Genomic DNA, 17,360 nt, shown 5'->3' with positions numbered 1-17,360 from the left:
ATTTTTTATATTTACTTATTTTTATATTTACGTATTTGATAATCATTTGCACAAATATTTACTCACATTTATCTTACTCGTATAATGATATTTACTGGTGATTTTCAAATGTTTTCTTTTTTTTCCTTTTTTCTTTATGAAAAATTTTGAAGCATTTAATCAAGGTAGAATGGTTGTCTGATAGGCTTCATCATATAATTCATTTTATATGTAATTATTTATTATGTAAGTCATCCTGTGCTGAACCTGTGGTGTTGAGAGGTTGGTTGGTAAGATGGGTAGGGTGTGGAATTTTCCCTAAATTGGAAATTGGTTGATAATTAGCTCGTGAGGATTCTCTAATGAGCCTGAGGGTTTTTTCGTCCACCCATGGGGGATGACAGGATAAACAAGTAGATGGCATGGAACATTTATATTAAGACTTTATTAAGTGTGTTTACTCTATGATAACAATACCTTAAAACTCTGACAAGGGTATATTTAGTATATAAAATTTTGTTAGTGTTGTCCAGGAAGGACAAGAGGAAGGATTGTGAATGGAAATTTTATATTTTATTAGTTATTTGCATCAAACTTATACGTTTCTGCTTTCTTAGTTACAGGTAGAAGAGACTTTTGGAAGGTTACTTAGGGGCAGAGATATTTTGACCTTGGCATGGGCTTCTTGCTTCCGTGGGAATGCATGGGTGTCAGGATGGTGTGTGCGGGGGTGCACGCGCAGTTTTGATACGGGTGCATTCTTGTGGAGGTACGCCATGTTTCTAACAAACTGACTATTCTTGTAGGATGATAAGCAAGTTTGGTGTGGAAAGTTGACCTTGAGTTGGGTCGCTGAGAAGAGTTAGCCTGAAGGGGCAGTAAAGTGGGGTATAAATACTGTGATAGGGCAGACAGGAGGGGCCCTCTCTCTCTGTAAAGCTGTGTGAGCGGTTTGCATTGAGGTTGGCCCTCAGCTGAGTAATAAATTGATTATTTGCTTTTATCACTGTCCCGGTTGTCTGTGTCAATCTTTAAGGGTTATTTTGAATTCCCACAACAAAACATAATTTTAATAGTATTTATCTGTGATACATGTGAAATTTGTGACAGTAACAGGATGGTTAGATGATGAAAAGTCACACTTGTTTTTAAAATCTAACTTCAGTGCATTCATACTGTTACATAGAGCATTAAAACGAGCTGTGAAATGTGTGGCAGTGATGCAGAATCTCTCAATTTTAGAACTAGCACTTGATATCTGACCACCTGCAGCGAGATTTAATGGTAGAAGGCACTGAGGTTTTAGTTTGTTTTCATACTAAATGATTCATGTCTAAACCTCAAAATGTACACCTCTAGTGACCCAAAAACACAAAATAGTTGGTGCCACTATGATAAAAAAAACATGTAAATAATCTACAGATGTTTTGAGATCCTGTTCTGTGGAGTGATGAAATACAACTGTAAGGTTTTGGGCCTATAGATCAGCAGTATGCTTGGGGGAGGAAGAATGAAGCATTCACTTAAAGGGCACACTGCTTACAGTGCAGCATGGTGGTGGATCTGTGGTGTTCTGGGACTACTTTGCTTCTTCTGGCACTGGAAATCTGCAATGTGTAACAGGCAAGATGGATTCAACCAAATCCTAGGAGAAAATGGCATGCCTTCTCTGAGGAAGCTGAGGCTTGGGCATCATTGGAGCTTTCAACAGGCCAGTAATCCTAGGCATACCTTAACGTCTACCAGGGCTTGGTTTCAGAAGAACAACTTGAAGATTCTGAAGTGGCTGTCACAGGGATGAACTGGCCATCAGGTATACTGAGAAATATCCCAGTGGGCTGATATCTCTGTTTTCAGATAAATGCAGAATTCAAAAGAATCACCACCATCCCACTTCAGTCTAAGCTTCTGTCTCAGCTGGACCACCACTCTGACAGTCTGATGCAGCTGTCTGATGCAGCTGTTCTGAAAGAGAGGAGGACACTAACTAGGGAGGAGGCTCTGAACAATTATTGATCAAAAGGTAGATGTAAGTGATTCACAGTTATGAGAAACCTAGATAAGTTTTAATTATTGACGATGGGTTGTTTTTCCCTTATTTTTTTGTTGCTAGAATTGTATCTTACCTTTTGTGTCTTATATCTAGGGCCCTACTAAATTTACTGGGAAATTTGCCTAATTTCACAGACCTTGTTTTTTTTTTTAATTACACGCATAAATTAAATGATAGAATAAAGGGAAGCTACAATACACCTCACAGCCTACCTTAACAGTTATGTTGTTGAAAGATGAAAATCCACACCCCAACCCCCACCTCTTCTTTATAAAAAAAGAAAAAATTATCAGGAGCATAATTTTTTACTGGCTTGTTTATTTGAGCACAGATTATAGAGAGACGATCACGTGTGTAGAGAAGCACACTTTTCCTTTCACTATGGAATCCCCAAAGGGACAAAATGCACTCGGAACTAAAACACATACATCAAACATGAGCTCTCTACATAGACAGCATTTTATGTCATCCTATGCTCCCGAGAAGAAGGCTGTGCAAATTCTTAGAAGCCATAACGTGCTCCCTTCTAAGAGGGGTTAATTCAAAGTGCTAAAGTGACTGAATAAACAGAGAGCGTCTTTCCTTTCTTAGCGGTGAAGGCAATCCCAGCATTCTGTGCAGCACAACTTTTCTCACCAAAGATTTCAAATATGGCGGAAAATTTTTTTGAAAAAAGTTTTTTTCAAATGTAAATACATTTTTATTGATTTTTTGTTTGTATAAAGGTGTACGAGTGTCATTTATTTGTAAATGCAGGTGGTTTAAATGGCCTGAGGCTAACTGTGTTGGCTTAGTAAGTAAAAGCTGTGGTGACCTAATGGTTGTCTAAGTAGTGTCTAAGTAATCTAAGTATTGTGTCTGAATAACCTCCTTTATAAGTTTGATGTCGAACAGACCCATTGTCAGCACACTACACCACAGAAGAGTCTCTTACACTTAAATATGATGCTGTATGATTGATATGACCACCTCATATTGCTACTTATATTTCATACACTACACAAATGAAACATGTTTAATCACTAAACACAAACCATTTTCACAGCCGAGAATTAGGTGGGGCCTTACTTACATCTATTGTATCTATTTTTCTTCACATAATTGTCTCCCTCACAACGTGGCCTTATATAGTGCTGTTGGTTCCTCTAAATATAATCACAATAAAGACACTAATCAATGAAATTTCCTTTCAGTGTGATGTAGATGTGTCATTAAGGGACTCTGTATTTACATGGGTGAAGAACCAGAAAACCTTGTATGTCAATATGTGGTATGTACATGAATTACTGCTTAACTGTTTTCCTCCCACTTTCCTTTTGTTCTCCTATTTAATTATTGAATATTGAATGGTCTTAGTAAAAAATCATCAAAATCATTCCAGTATCGAGCAAAAACCAGCAACATCAAAACGTCTATACAATGTAAATCTAAGGGACAATCATCTGTGTCAGAGTAAACAGCTTGTTGACAATACAGAAAGGATATAACTGCTGTTAGGTTTTTCGGAACATAAAAACGTACATTTAATATGGGAAGTATTACATCCAGACCACATGGTCTATTCAAAATGACCGGCTGCCATAATCTCTTGGCAGAGGGCGGAGCCTGGGCCACTTTAGCACATTTCATTGGCTCCACCAGCAGTAAAGGAGGAGGAGCCTAGCTGAGTTTAAAAACTGGCGCAGAGAAAGATTCTCTCTCTCTCTCTTACGTGGTGTGTCTAGACTGCAGGAGAATAGGAGCGCCGGCCGGCTTAGCTCTGATATATATTCACAGATTATTTTTACACTTAATAAAGTGTTTTAAAGAGTACTTTCTGGACTTCCTTTGACTGCTTTCTTCAGGACCTTTTGAACAAAAGATTTATCTTAACAAATGGTAGCCAGAGGATGGTTCAAGAGGTCTGAGGATTGCATCAGAATTAATTCAGCTGACTGAGGTAAGACCAGGAATTCTGAAAAAATCTTTTGTGCTCAGTACAGGCGCGCGCCTGCTTAAGGTAAACAGACGTTCTCTGTATATATATTAGATGCATTTATTATTTAGTGTACTGAGTGTGAAAGTGAATCTCAGAATCCGTAAGTGTCTGATTAAATTACTAAAGTATCATTAGATAGTTTAAAACTGTGAATATATGTTGGAGCTAAAAATGTGTGTTTCCTGATATCTGAATTTGAACCAAACCGGTTAAAATAAATGTTAAGGGCGCCATTGTGTATGGAACACAATTGAAGGGAAAGGACGCTTGTCTGTTTTGGTAACGGAGCGAACCTTATTCGAGTGTAATAAATTCTAACGAATTCGTCTGTTTCGGTAACGGAATTCGGGTAATTTGATTATTAATCTCAAAGGAGTCTGACTGTTACGGAAACGAGACTCGGCTAGTTCGTCTGTTTCGGTAACGGAATTAGCCTTATTCGGTCGTTCTAAAATTCTAACTAGCCTGGCTGTTTCGGGAACGGGGCTGGAGTAATTTGATTACTTTAAATTCTAAATCAGGTTCGAAAAACAGTACATCGGGAGTTTGTTTGTCAGTGTTTCTGTGCGTATTTATATGTAACCTTTTGTTTGTCCGCCATTTTGTCTTGGGAATGCAACGTGGTCTCCCGTCTATCCGCCATTTTGTTCCTTGAGAACGCAGCGTGTTTTTCTGTCTGTCCGCCATTTTGGCTTTCTGTTTGTCCGCCATTTTGTCTTGGGAATGCAACGTGGTCTCCCGTCTATCCGCCATTTTGTTCCTTGAGAACGCAGCGTGTTTTTCTGTCTGTCCGCCATTTTGGCTTTCTGTCTGTCCGCCATTTTGTCTTGGGAATGCAACGTGGTCTCCCGTCTATCCGCCATTTTGTTTCTTGCGAACGCAGCGTGGCTTTGTCTGTCCGCCATTTTGGCTCTGGGTTGCGCAGCGTGGTTTCTTTTGTTCGGCGGCCATTTTGGACCAGAGAGCTGAGCGTGGGTTTCTGTCTGTCCACCATTTTGGCTCTGGGAGAGCTGAGCGTATTTTTCTGTGTGTCCGCCATTTTTGGCTCTATGTGAGCAGCTGGCCGTATCTTGTCCATCGGATATCTTTGTACGCCTGGATTGGGTAAGTACTGCAGTTAATTTTATAATCAACTTTATTTTTATAATCTTAAGATAACTGAGTTAAGATGAAGTATGTATGGTACCTTATTAAGTGTGTTTTAAGGTAGATAGCGCTCTTGAACTTTAAGGTTCTTAAACCAGGAAAGAGTGGAATTCATCCATGTGTGACATAGGACATTTTCACACATAATTAAGGAAAATCTCCTTAATCAGAGTTGTTATAGTGAATAAGATTAAAATTTTGTGAGTAACACAGCGCTTGTTAGTCGTGATAGGAGATTTGCTGGGTGTATTGGTGCATGTATTGTTGAGAGATTGTTATATTGTTTTTTTTTGTTTTAATGTGTGGGGTAATGCTGGGCAATAATTCGACATCAATATGTCGCAAGTGGGGAATGTTTCAATAGCGGGGATATGATTTTAAACAAATTCGATCAATACACATACATACACGAATCCAGTGCTTAGTGTTACCGCTCTGATCGCACTGGTTACTGTAACACAGTAGTTTTTAAAGCACATTTCACAGACTGTAATTTTGCTTTTGCTTAAGTATGTTTTGTATTAGTAATTGTTACATTTTGAATAGCATCTGTTACCGAGCAAAATAAATAAAATAAAAAAAATCGAAAGAAATCGCGGCTGTGAAACTGCTGCAGCGAATTCAGTGAGTTGCGACAGGGAGTCGAGTCTTTTGTCTCGGTTCCTTTTGAAGAGCCGCGTGTTTACATGGCGACTGCCGGAAGAGTCGGTTCCTTTGTTTCGGTTAGAAGAGCCGATTCATGGATTCGAATCATTTTACGACACATAGCTAGTGGGTGTCTTTGAAAAAGTTTTATGTCATTTGAAATGACGCATTACATATCCCTAACTGTTTTAATTGTTGTATCAACATGTTTCTTCTATTGCATTTGAGTTAAGGACAACGTTTCTACTGTTGCATTTGAATTAAATACTACTGTTGTGAGGTTTGTATCCACTCCTGTTTACATTACACAGAGGAGACCCCCTGCTGTTTACTCGGTGAGTACATTTTAAATGAGTTATTTTCTACTTTTTGCTTGAGTGGATTTTCAGAGTAGTAACTTTACTTGTAATTAAGTAAAGATTAATTAAAGTAATAGTACTTTTACTTGAATACAATTTTTTTGTACTCTTTCCACCTCTGATTAAGACATGTGTTGATATATTAGATTATATATTGTCAAAGCTTATGTTTATTTGAGAGTGAGGTCGTGTTTTTCACTGTGTACAAATGCTGAATACAAGTAAAAGGTAAAAGCTAATATGTTACTATATCTAAAATATTGTGTAGTTGTAAAGAGTGAGATTTCATAGCCCTATAAATCTTATGAGGTGTGATCATTTGTTTGCCTCTTGAATTAAATTGGAAATAATGCCAGAAGGTACCACTATTTCTGTACAAGACAGGTACAGATCCTGCACAAATCCCTTCTGGATTTGTGCAGAATTTTCTTTCTGTCTTTGTCTGATACAGAAATATCCGTAGTTATAATAGGTGATCTTGAGGGTCATACTTATCTAACTCGGTTAGTGCCAAATTATGTTCTATAACTGAAAGGAAAACATCTCACGTATCAAGTTAATGATTGTATAAATACTACAGTGTACTCCTAAAATTGAACATTATTATCAAATGCTGTAATGTACTTAATCCTACCACTTTTTACTAATTGCAGGAGATGGTGAACATCATGACTATTACTCTATCTATTTTTTCTGGGCCTGATAGGAATCCTGAATTGGAAATGTTTGTGAAAGGATTTGCATCCAGAGATGCTGCAACAGACAGGAAACAAGTGGGCTTAGTTAAAATTTTAGCAAATGATACTTTGTGTCATTGTCCCTCCTATTCAATTTAAGTGGAACTATTTAAGTAAAGTTTTGTTCCAATTTTACAGGACAATGCCAGAGGTGACACTGCCGACAAAGCTGTTGCACACCTTCCACCGCTCACTAACGACATTATTTGTTTACAGGTCCAGCTAACACCAGACTTTGATTGAACTAACTTTAAAATTCTGTGCTTTCCAACAGGATAAACACATTTAGAAGGTTTATTTAATATTTTATTTTCAAGATTTGATTGTAAAATTTGAAAAAGGGGGGAATTTATGTTTAATATGCCGCTTTGTGTATGAAATCCTGTGATACATTGTGCTGGGGCAGCTGGACTGGCAGACGTACGTATATGCATGCAGATTCAGGGACGCCTGGTGAAGGTAATCTTCAGCCTTACCTCCTGTTTAGAGAAAAGCGAGTTGTAGCAATCTGTAGTATCTCTCAGCGCTGCTGCTTGCACGGACTCAGATGAGATGGACTCAGGTGAGATTAACCTTTTGCGACCCTGCGGTCACATATGAGGACATTACATTTTGGTTTTGTTATGCCTTATTCCTTGACCTGCTAAACTTCGATCGATTGTCCCCATTAGTGGACACTTTTGTCTGCCAGCTAGTGGTAGCAAAAGTACTAGAACACTAATAAAGTTTGTTTGCTTCTTTATTAAGATTTTGACGTTATGTTTTGCACTTTGGTTGCATTTATGACAGGGAGCGGTGGTTGCTCATTGCACGGGATTTAGGTTGTATCGGGCACAGACATGGACAGTTCAGTGTCTCTGGTTCGCCTCGCTGGCATGTCTTTGGACTGTGGGAGGAAACCGAAGCACCCGGGGAAAACCCACATGCGGGCTCCGCGGAGGGGGGACCTTCTTGCTGTGACAGTGTGCGACGGTACTACCCACTGAGCCACCGTGTCGCCCAACTAAGGTTAAAAACATAAGGAATAGGAAAAATGCATTGAAAAAATCAAAGCTCGGGTCTCAGGAGATTAAATATAATTGCTTACACGGACTCCGGTAAGATTCAATTTAATTGGTAATATTTTTTGGAAATTGTTAGTTGGCAGTTGGTAATATTTGATGCTTGTGTTGTATCCGATGAATCTTTTCTAGCTAATTGATCGGGTCAACTCACTCATTTTATATTATATAGTTTATTGAAGAAGTTAGATTGGTTCAATGTGGTGCAGTAAACCTTGTGGCAATACTATGCATGATCATAGATGAGTGCAATTTAAAGATTGAGGGAATAGTGAGAAGAAAATAACTTGTTAGGAGAGAAGTACATGAAGGGGGGTGACTGGAGACCCAGGTCATAGGTTTCACAGACACACAGCAACCCAGTGGGGGGTTGAGGCCATAAACTGCAGGCCCTGCATGAGTAAAGAGAAGTCTGATATTTAATCTACTGTGTACTGGCTGAGGATGGTGGACACTTATGCAGTACCAAAGATGATGTAAAAATTATGAATACCAGATCTTGCAGATGTGTGTCATGGCTGTTGTTGCATTCTGATGTTTGAGTAAAGCAGTGTTCAAGAGGCATATGGGGTGCTGAGGTACAGAATGCCAAAGTAATGACAACATCGGACAAGAGGAAGGGAAAGCTGATGTGAGACTGGATGGAGACGTTATGCAGTGAAATCTCAAGACCGTGTGGGACAGTAGTGTGTTTTAATAGACATCCACCTGAAGATCTGGGTTCCATAATAAAAAGTGAGTGGTTCGGTAACATCTTATAGAGGTTTTGGATGTATTTTACAGTAAGGTATTAGAATAACAATAATTCGTGTAGAAAAAGTTTTGGTTACAAGAGTAAATTAGAAAGAGCTACAAGTGCTTGTGTTTTAGTGAGAGTAGGGATGCAGGTACCATAGTGATGTGGGGTTAATGACATTTGTAGGGAGATGTAACAATAATACAATAGAGATAGTATAGGTTGGTAGTACTTTGCAGTGAGTTAACTAAATGGAACTGTTTAAGTAGAGTTTAATGTGATTCAAGAAAGCCAAAGTGGATCAAAGCGCTGGTGATGATGAGCATGAGGGATTGGCTGACTAGGAGCAGGAGATGATCATGTGAGAGTCTGTTGGATTGTGGGAAATGGAGTCTGTATTGTTAGAAGCAGGAGGTGTGTTAGTACCAGTGACCAAAAGTTGGGGAAAAAATCTGAATGAATAAATAATGTAAGTCAGGGGTTTGTAGGACTGATGGAAGTTGATATAGCAGAGCTGTTGTTATTTTAAGTATGGCAGAGTAAATAATAAATAGTGGATTGGTGATTTGTATTGGAAAAAATGTGATTTAGAAAATTTGAAGGCTCTCTAGCATGCGGCGATGATGAAGTAGAATAAGTGTAGAAAATGTTAGATGTAATGTGTATGCACCTTCTGCTCTGATCAGTTTGAATTGTTTGAAGTGGAATTTTATATAGCAGGAAGAGTTAATGCAGTATGAGAGACAAATAATGAGGTATATGTTTGTTTCCATAGGGCCATTGTCGGTCGCTGTGATGTGATTGTTTGTTTCCAGGGGATCACTGTCGATTGTTCTGAAGTATATGTTTGTTTCCATAGGACCATTGTCGGTCGCGGTGAAGTAATTGTTTGTTTCCAGGGGATCACTGTCGATTGCCCTGAACTATATGTTTGTTTCCATAGGGCCATTGTCGGTCGCGGTGAAGTGATTGTTTGTTTCCATAGGGCCATTGTCGGTCGCGGTGAAGTAATTGTTTGTTTCCAGTAGACACTGTTGTTGTACTGAGGTTTACGTTCTTTTGTCTGAGTTGTGTTTGGACAACCGAGTGAGTTGTGCCAGTGAATGTTAAAAGAATACTCGTATTCTTCGACTAGGCAGGAATCTTCTGTTCTAGGGTGTATCAGTTTATCTTTGTCTTAATACGTGTTACAGATTTTGCGCGAAAGGTTGTTTAAAGCGGTCTAAAATGTCTAATTTAACACATAGGGAATTTATCCATGTCTCACCCACTAACTCAGGAACCAACTCCAACCAACATCAAAGCTTATAAAGACAATTACACCTGTTTCAGGAGCAACAAACCAGAACCGATAAACAGGGGACATTTTTCAGAAGGGATGTGTGTATGAATGGGTGTCTGTCGCTAAAACACTGAATGAACTGCCAAAGGCAGCTCACTTGCGGCCCTGACGCTAACCTTCCTTACTCGCCGGCGCCACATTGGTGTCAGAAGTGGGATCGTGGTGTTTGGGTGGCTCTGATGGTTTGGTGAGCCAATATGCCCGGTCTGTCGGAGTGCGCTAGCCCAGGTGGCTGTAGGGGCAGGGTGCCCGGTCCAGCAGTGGGTGGAAGAGCGACTCGGCAGTGTAATGGGGTGCGGTCCAGACATGGAGCCACCCAGTGGACGCTGGTGAGTGGGTCACCGGGACGGTTGACCATTAGGGAGGGGACAGTGTAGCGTCGCCACTGGGTCTGGCACGGGCTTTACCCAGAAAGCCTTGCGGCAGTGGTGTCTAAGCTCACCGTGGCCGTGTATCCTGTTGTTGGGAGTGGGGTGGCTGCAGTGAGGGCTGGGTAAGTAGCTTATATGTTTGTCTGTTGTATGATTGTATGTGTGTATGAATGAGTTAAGTGGCTAGAAGGGATGTTTGGGCCATGGAAGGAAGTTATTGCAAATTTGGTGATGTCAGCATGCGTGGGAACGGCAATTTTAGTGGTATGTGGTTGTTGTGTCCCATGTATCAGGGTGCTAATGGGAAGATTTGTAATAGATATAGTGAGTAGAGGAAGCAGAGGGGGGCAGGATCCACCAGTTATCCAGATGGTGTTGGCTGATTTGTCGAGATATCAGGTAGATGATGATGAGGAGGATACCCTTGAAGGTGGACCGGAAGACCCACTTCGAGCAGTATAAGTGCTACTAACTCTGCCTAATTAAAGGTAAAACCGACCAGACAAGATGAGGAGAGAGGACCAGCACTACTAATCACACACCGTGATGAAGGAAGGAGACTTGGAAGGACTGGCAGAGGCAGACACTGAGGGGACTGGAAGACCCACTCCAAGGGACAGAAGTGGCACTAACTGGACCTGCCTACAGGGAACAACCCACAGCAGAAAAGCCCGACAAAACCGACTATGTGGAAGAAGAGTCCAGCAGAATCAACGGAGCGGAACAAGACGAGGGGGGAGAATTTAGTTAGACTAGGAAAACAAAGACATAAACATATAGTTCGCAGACACCTAGACCATCTTTGAAAACACTAGTTAAGTGCAACACACATAGTTTAGCTACAAAACGCAAGGGGTTAGTTCAGGATTGTTTACAAGGTATATATGTTTGGTACTCTGCTATTTTTAGGAAATGTTTGTGCTGCTGTGGAAACAGGTAAGACCGACAGGGGAGAATCCATAAGACATTAGGAGTCATGCAGAGACACAGGAGCTATGGGCCCCTTCTGAATATCTGCAGCTCTGTCTGGTGGAGGACAACCTGAACGGACTTCCTGTAGAAGCCACGCACCCATTGTTTTTATTTTGTTTTTCTTCTCTTTTTGATTTCCTATTTTTTAAATTACTTTATTTTGATTTCCTGTTTTTATTATTTTTTGTTTGTTTGTTTGTTTCAGGGTTAGGAGCTGTTGCGATAGGTACGGTTCCTTTAGTTTAACTGGTAGCCTTTTTATTTTTAGAAACGTTTTATTGTATAAAATTCAGCCCAGTGGCCATGTAGTCAGAAGGGGTTAAATTGGGGGGTTGCTGGCGGCTATCCTTATCTCCTGGGATCTAGAAACACCTAACCTATAGTTAAAAGTTATTGTGAAAGCATTAAGATGCTTTCAAGGGGGGATTGTTAGGTTTTTCGGAACATAAAAACGTACATTTAATATGGGAAGTATTACATCCAGACCACATGGTCTATTCAAAATGACCGGCTGCCATAATCTCTTGGCAGAGGGCGGAGCCTGGGCCACTTTAGCACATTTCATTGGCTCCACCAGCAGTAAAGGAGGAGGAGCCTAGCTGAGTTTAAAAACTGGCGCAGAGAAAGATTCTCTCTCTCTCTCTTACGTGGTGTGTCTAGACTGCAGGAGAATAGGAGCGCCGGCCGGCTTAGCTCTGATATATATTCACAGATTATTTTTACACTTAATAAAGTGTTTTAAAGAGTACTTTCTGGACTTCCTTTGACTGCTTTCTTCAGGACCTTTTGAACAAAAGATTTATCTTAACACTGCTTACTTCAATAACTGTAAAGAAACCATGTACAAAGTCACTATTTTACCTTGCTTTTATTCTTGTCTCAAGTGCAACATTCAACATACAAACAAGACTTTTTTATTTGTAAGAAAACAGCATAATCGATAATCAACCAGACACTGAATGTTCCTTTGTAGATACTTGTGCTTGTCTGTAAAGTTACCTTCATTCCAACTTTTACTTTACATTGTCTAGATACATACTCTCACCATGACTGTTTATCTAAATCAGCAGTGCTTGGTTAATAGCTTTTAGTTTCCTAAATTTGTTTACTTATTTTTGTCTGTTCTATACAGGGCTTGACTGAAATTGCCATAAACAAAGCCATTGAAGACACCACTGTTGGGATTTAAGTACAAGATACAAGGGACGAGACATTGGCATTGTCCTCAAAGACATCAAAGTGTTGCAAAATTTGGATAATGTAGCATTAGCTGTTCCTATGCTGTTTGGACTCATGTACGCCCTGAACCTCAGCTACTCTGTTAACCTCCACTACATATTTGAGGTTATTCAAAAGATTTTTATGGAACTGGATGAAGCTATACTGTAACAAATCGGCAATAACTGTATTGACTCAATTGATGATTCAAAGTAAATGCTGAACTTTGTATTTGTGGGTTTGAATCCCTATTGCCAAAGCAAGGGTTTACTTATTTATTTGTGAGTATTTTACAGGAAATAGATACATACAAGGGATCTTCAAATAGTTTCCGCACTTTTAAAATTTTTATTGGAAACGGTGAGGGTGGGAGGAGGAGTAATCGGTCGTGTCTGCGAGACTGAGAGATGCTTATAGTCTGGATTTAGCACCAACTGATTTCCATCTTTTTGCACACTCAAAAAAGCTTTAAGGGGAAGAAGATTTTCATGTGATGATGAAGTGAAAGCAGTTCTGCATCAGTGGCTACACACTGAACCAAAAACCATTTTTACTTATGGCATTAAAAAGTTGGTACGACGCTGGGAATAATGCATCAGAAGGTGACTGTGTAGAAAAGTGATGTCATTTGTTTTTAATATTTTTAATAAATACAGTTTTTAAAAATGCGGAAACTTTTTGAAGAACCCTCGTACATACAGACACACACTTGATTCTGTTAAAATACGGCTCAGATATAAAGTTCCATGAGCTGGTGGAGCTTAGTGTGTGAAGATGTTAAGTAACTGTAATGTTTAGGGTGCAGGGTTGGATTGTAACAGTCAGTAGTGTATGTTCATGTTCTGGTTGGTATTGCAGGTGTGAACAGTTTAACTGCTCGTGGATAAAAACTGTTCTTAAATCTGGTGGTTCTGGCTCGGATGTTACGGTACCTCTCTCCAGATGGCAGTGACTGAAACAGGAAGTGTCTGGGGTGTGTGAGGTCAGAGGTTGTACTGCTGGCTTTCCTCACACATCTCTAGTTGTAAATGTCCAGTATTATTGGGAGTGCAGTTACTGTGATGTGCTGGGCAGTTTTCACCACTCTCTGAAGGGTCTTGTGTTCAGCAGCAGTGGTGCTGCCGTACCAGACTGTGAAGCTTGTCAGGATGCTCTTCACAGTGGATCTGTAGAAGCTGCAGAGGAGCTGCTGTGGAAGTGATGTACACATTAATATCAATATGCAATTTGTCCATACTTCTGTTAATGGGTTTGAATTAAAATAATTTATAATATTATTATTAATAATAGTAAGTAGTAGCAATATTCATATAAAATATTTTTCAGACCTTAAAAGGTCTAACATATAAAGGTAAACAGAGAAAATGTAACAAACCTATCAGCAGAAGTTGAGTGAAGTCAGCAGATAACTCTAGTAGTGGTAAGTTAGTAACATCTGATCTGCATTACAGTTAAAACTCAGAAGCTCACATTTAAACAGCAGCTTTGTGACGTCACAGTAAGGTGTTCTATAAAGCGGGGAGTAAGAGGGGTGAAGGATCAGTTGTGTTGAGACCCCCCCGCAGCGTTCACTGTGTTTTCTTTCTCTCTCTTAAAACTATATTTATTATATTAAATATGAAGCGTTTATGTGGAATCTCTCCGCTGGACTGAGGGAGGTGAATTGCGCCCCTGCTGTTCATGGCCGGAGCCGCTACTGACACCGCAGGAGTTTATTATTTCTATAACAGCTTCACCGATCAGCAGCGGAGGAAAATGATGGAGGATGAAGCGATCCAGACTCATCCTGAAGGTAACCAAAGTATAAACGGTGTGTTCACTAAAGAAAACAACATGATCACACACACAAGCACCCACACACATGTACATATTACATAGTGTAATATAAAACTGTTTTATTACTTTTATGTTCATTTTAATGCCTCATAATAAGTGTATTTCACTTAATATTTTGTATAAGAATGACAAAAGGGTGTTTTTGTTTTTGAAAAAGTAACATGTACATGTCCTGATATAATGAAATACTGAGGAACTGGGAAAAAATAGCAAAATAAAAAGAGCTGTTTATTCAATATACTGCAACATTTATTAATGTACAATAGTGTATGTAACAATCTACCAAGTTTTGTTCTTCACCTGTTTATTTATAAAGTGTACAAGCAAACGTAATCAAACAAAATGCAATTTTACCTGTAACCAACTAATAAAAATAAAAGCTAAGGGTTTTCATCTATCAGGTTTTTGTTATTGTGTCTTTTCAAGTTTTTTGACACTGTGTTTATCATATACAGTCTTCTGCAAAAGTTTGTGCACCTCTGGTTAAATTTTATGTCTAATCAAGTGAAATAAGTTACAACAACACAATGTACAGGAGACTAATTTAATGATGGCATTTCCTGCACATTTTAATGCACTATCTCTGATTATTTACTAAACTAACATATTAGAGGGAAACACACCTAAATGTGACGAGCCTTTATGTTCTTTTCAGTCAGCAGTAGTTTGCTCTATGCAATTCTCTCATGGACATCATTTTTGTCCGGTGTCTTTATTTTGGTGGAATCATGTACATTGACCTTAACTGAGACATGAAGTTCTTTAGATGTTCTTCTAAGACTGTGTTTGATATCCGCTTGTGTTGTTTGGATCGCTAATAGCATGTTTATCGCTTAGTTAGTTATATTATCAGCGTGCTCCTGCCATTTGCTGTTCATTTTTGCTCTCTCTTACAACGTGAAGTGTGGACAGGCAAGTTACATACATTATACATACACGATAGTCATATTGTTTTGTTTAGATACACTAGGTTAGAGGCGGGTGCCACTTATGTATTTTTAAGTTAGCTTTAGTGTTGGCTAGGCAGTTTAGTTGTTTTGTTATTTTCTTTCTTTTGGCACCGTCTATCATCCACCCTTACTTTTGTATATCATAAGTTGTTTGCATTTTCGTCATATATTTGTATGACATTAAACTTTGATTTCATAAACTATGTTGTGGTTGGTTTAAATCATATATTTGTTTCTTTTGTTTGTAAATACATGTAGAATACCTATTTTGTGCACTTACTAAGTAAAGTACCGACAATTACTTCTTGCAGTTACCACCGTCATTGTCTCTCTTTTTCCTACAAGTTTAGTCATATTGTTGCCTCCTCATTACCCCTATAGCTGTAACATCATTAGAGGAACGTAACAAGTGGGGGCTTTTATTTATCCAGGGTCTGGATTATTTTTGTGTATTGGTGTGTTGTTGGATGAATTGTGTGGGTTTTGCTTAGGGTAGTGCACTAGTGTGTGTAGAATGGCTACTGCCAGGTTCAGTTTAGAAGATTTTTTGGCTAGACCCAGTTTTGATGTGCTGCTTTGGTGTAAAAAGGATGATTCAATTAAAATTGCTGGCCACTTCAGCCTCCCTATATCGAGGGCTTTGTTAAAGTCTGATATCTGTAGGTTAGTTACAGATTGTCTGGTGGAGGTGCAGGGTGCTGACTTCAGATCCTGTGGCAGACACTATAACAGGAAGTATTTTGTCTGAGCCAACCTTATCTCCTGAAGGGGAATTATCCTGCCTGTGTGCTTACTCGTGCTCAGTCTCACAAATTGGGAAAGGTTGTGGATTTGGCTGAATCATTTCTTTCTGATGATAAACTGTCTGTTTTGTGTCCTGAAGGTGCTCTCAGTTCAAATCAGGAAAGAGATAATGGTGAGTGTAATTCCACTGGAACACACCTGGAGTTGTCTGTTGACCATGATAAACTGGTAGAAGCTCAAAAAGCAGACCATGTTTTGCCATGATGAACCAGGCAGAAGTACACGATAAAGCAGTTACATATTTTATTACAAATGCCGTACTAATCTTTAAATGGAATTCCTGTAAAGAGCTAGAAGGGGTTTATCAAATTGTAACCTACCGTTTATAAACCACAAGTTTTATCTTTAGCTCATGATAGTCCCTGAGCTGGTCATTTGGGTGTCACAAAGACTTATAATCGCATTCTTAAACATTTTTCTTTGGCCAGGAATGAAAGCGGATGTTGCAAAATATTGCCGTTCATGTCATATGTCAACTCACGGGTAAACCTAATCAAACTGATTCCAGTTCCACCAACCCCTTTGTGTCCGATTCCAGTGATGGGTGAACCATTTGAGAAAATCCTGGTTGACAGTGTGGGACCTTACAAAGAGTAAAACAGGTAATCAGTTTTTGCTTACTATCATGTGTACCACCACACGTTTTTCTGAGGCTGTGCCTTTGCGAAAAATCACGGCCCCAGTTGTAGTTAACGCATTAGTGAAATTCTTTTTTATTTTTGGATTACCTAAAATAATCCAAACTGATCAGAGTACCAATTTCCTGTCAAAAATCTTTGCTCAGGTTATGCGGACTTTGAAAATTGAACATGTGGTTTCCAGTCCTTATCAGTCCCAGGGTGCTCTTGAAAGGTTCCACCAATCTTTAAAATCTATGCTACATTGTTTTTGTTTGGACACTGGTAGGACATGGGATGAGGGGGTTCCTCTTGTTTTATTTGCTGCCCGTGAGGCCGTGCAGAAGATTAGACTACTTAAAGAGTCTTTTTTGGCCACGACGAGTAAAAAGACACTGTAACTGTGCTAGATTATGTCACGAAATTCAGAAAGAGACTATACAAAGTGTGGGAACTTGCTAAAATACCTTAAAATTATCCCAAGAAAACATGAAGAAAATATTTGACAAGAAAGCTACTGTATGCTCATTCACTCCTGGTGATCAAGTTTTAGCCT

The 17,360-nt window shown here is 39.3% G+C and overlaps 1 pseudogene; it reads left to right on the top strand.

Annotated features, from left to right (window-relative positions):
* The window catches only part of LOC134328691 (NACHT, LRR and PYD domains-containing protein 3-like), a 1,194,473-nt pseudogene that overhangs the window by 1,058,147 nt on the left and 118,966 nt on the right, over positions 1 to 17,360 (top strand).

The sequence above is a fragment of the Trichomycterus rosablanca genome, chromosome 15 (assembly GCF_030014385.1).
Source record: "Trichomycterus rosablanca isolate fTriRos1 chromosome 15, fTriRos1.hap1, whole genome shotgun sequence".
NCBI classification, from domain to species: domain Eukaryota; kingdom Metazoa; phylum Chordata; class Actinopteri; order Siluriformes; family Trichomycteridae; genus Trichomycterus; species Trichomycterus rosablanca.
The sequence above is the reverse complement of the archived record's forward strand: the minus strand, read 5'-3'. Positions and strand labels throughout refer to the sequence as shown.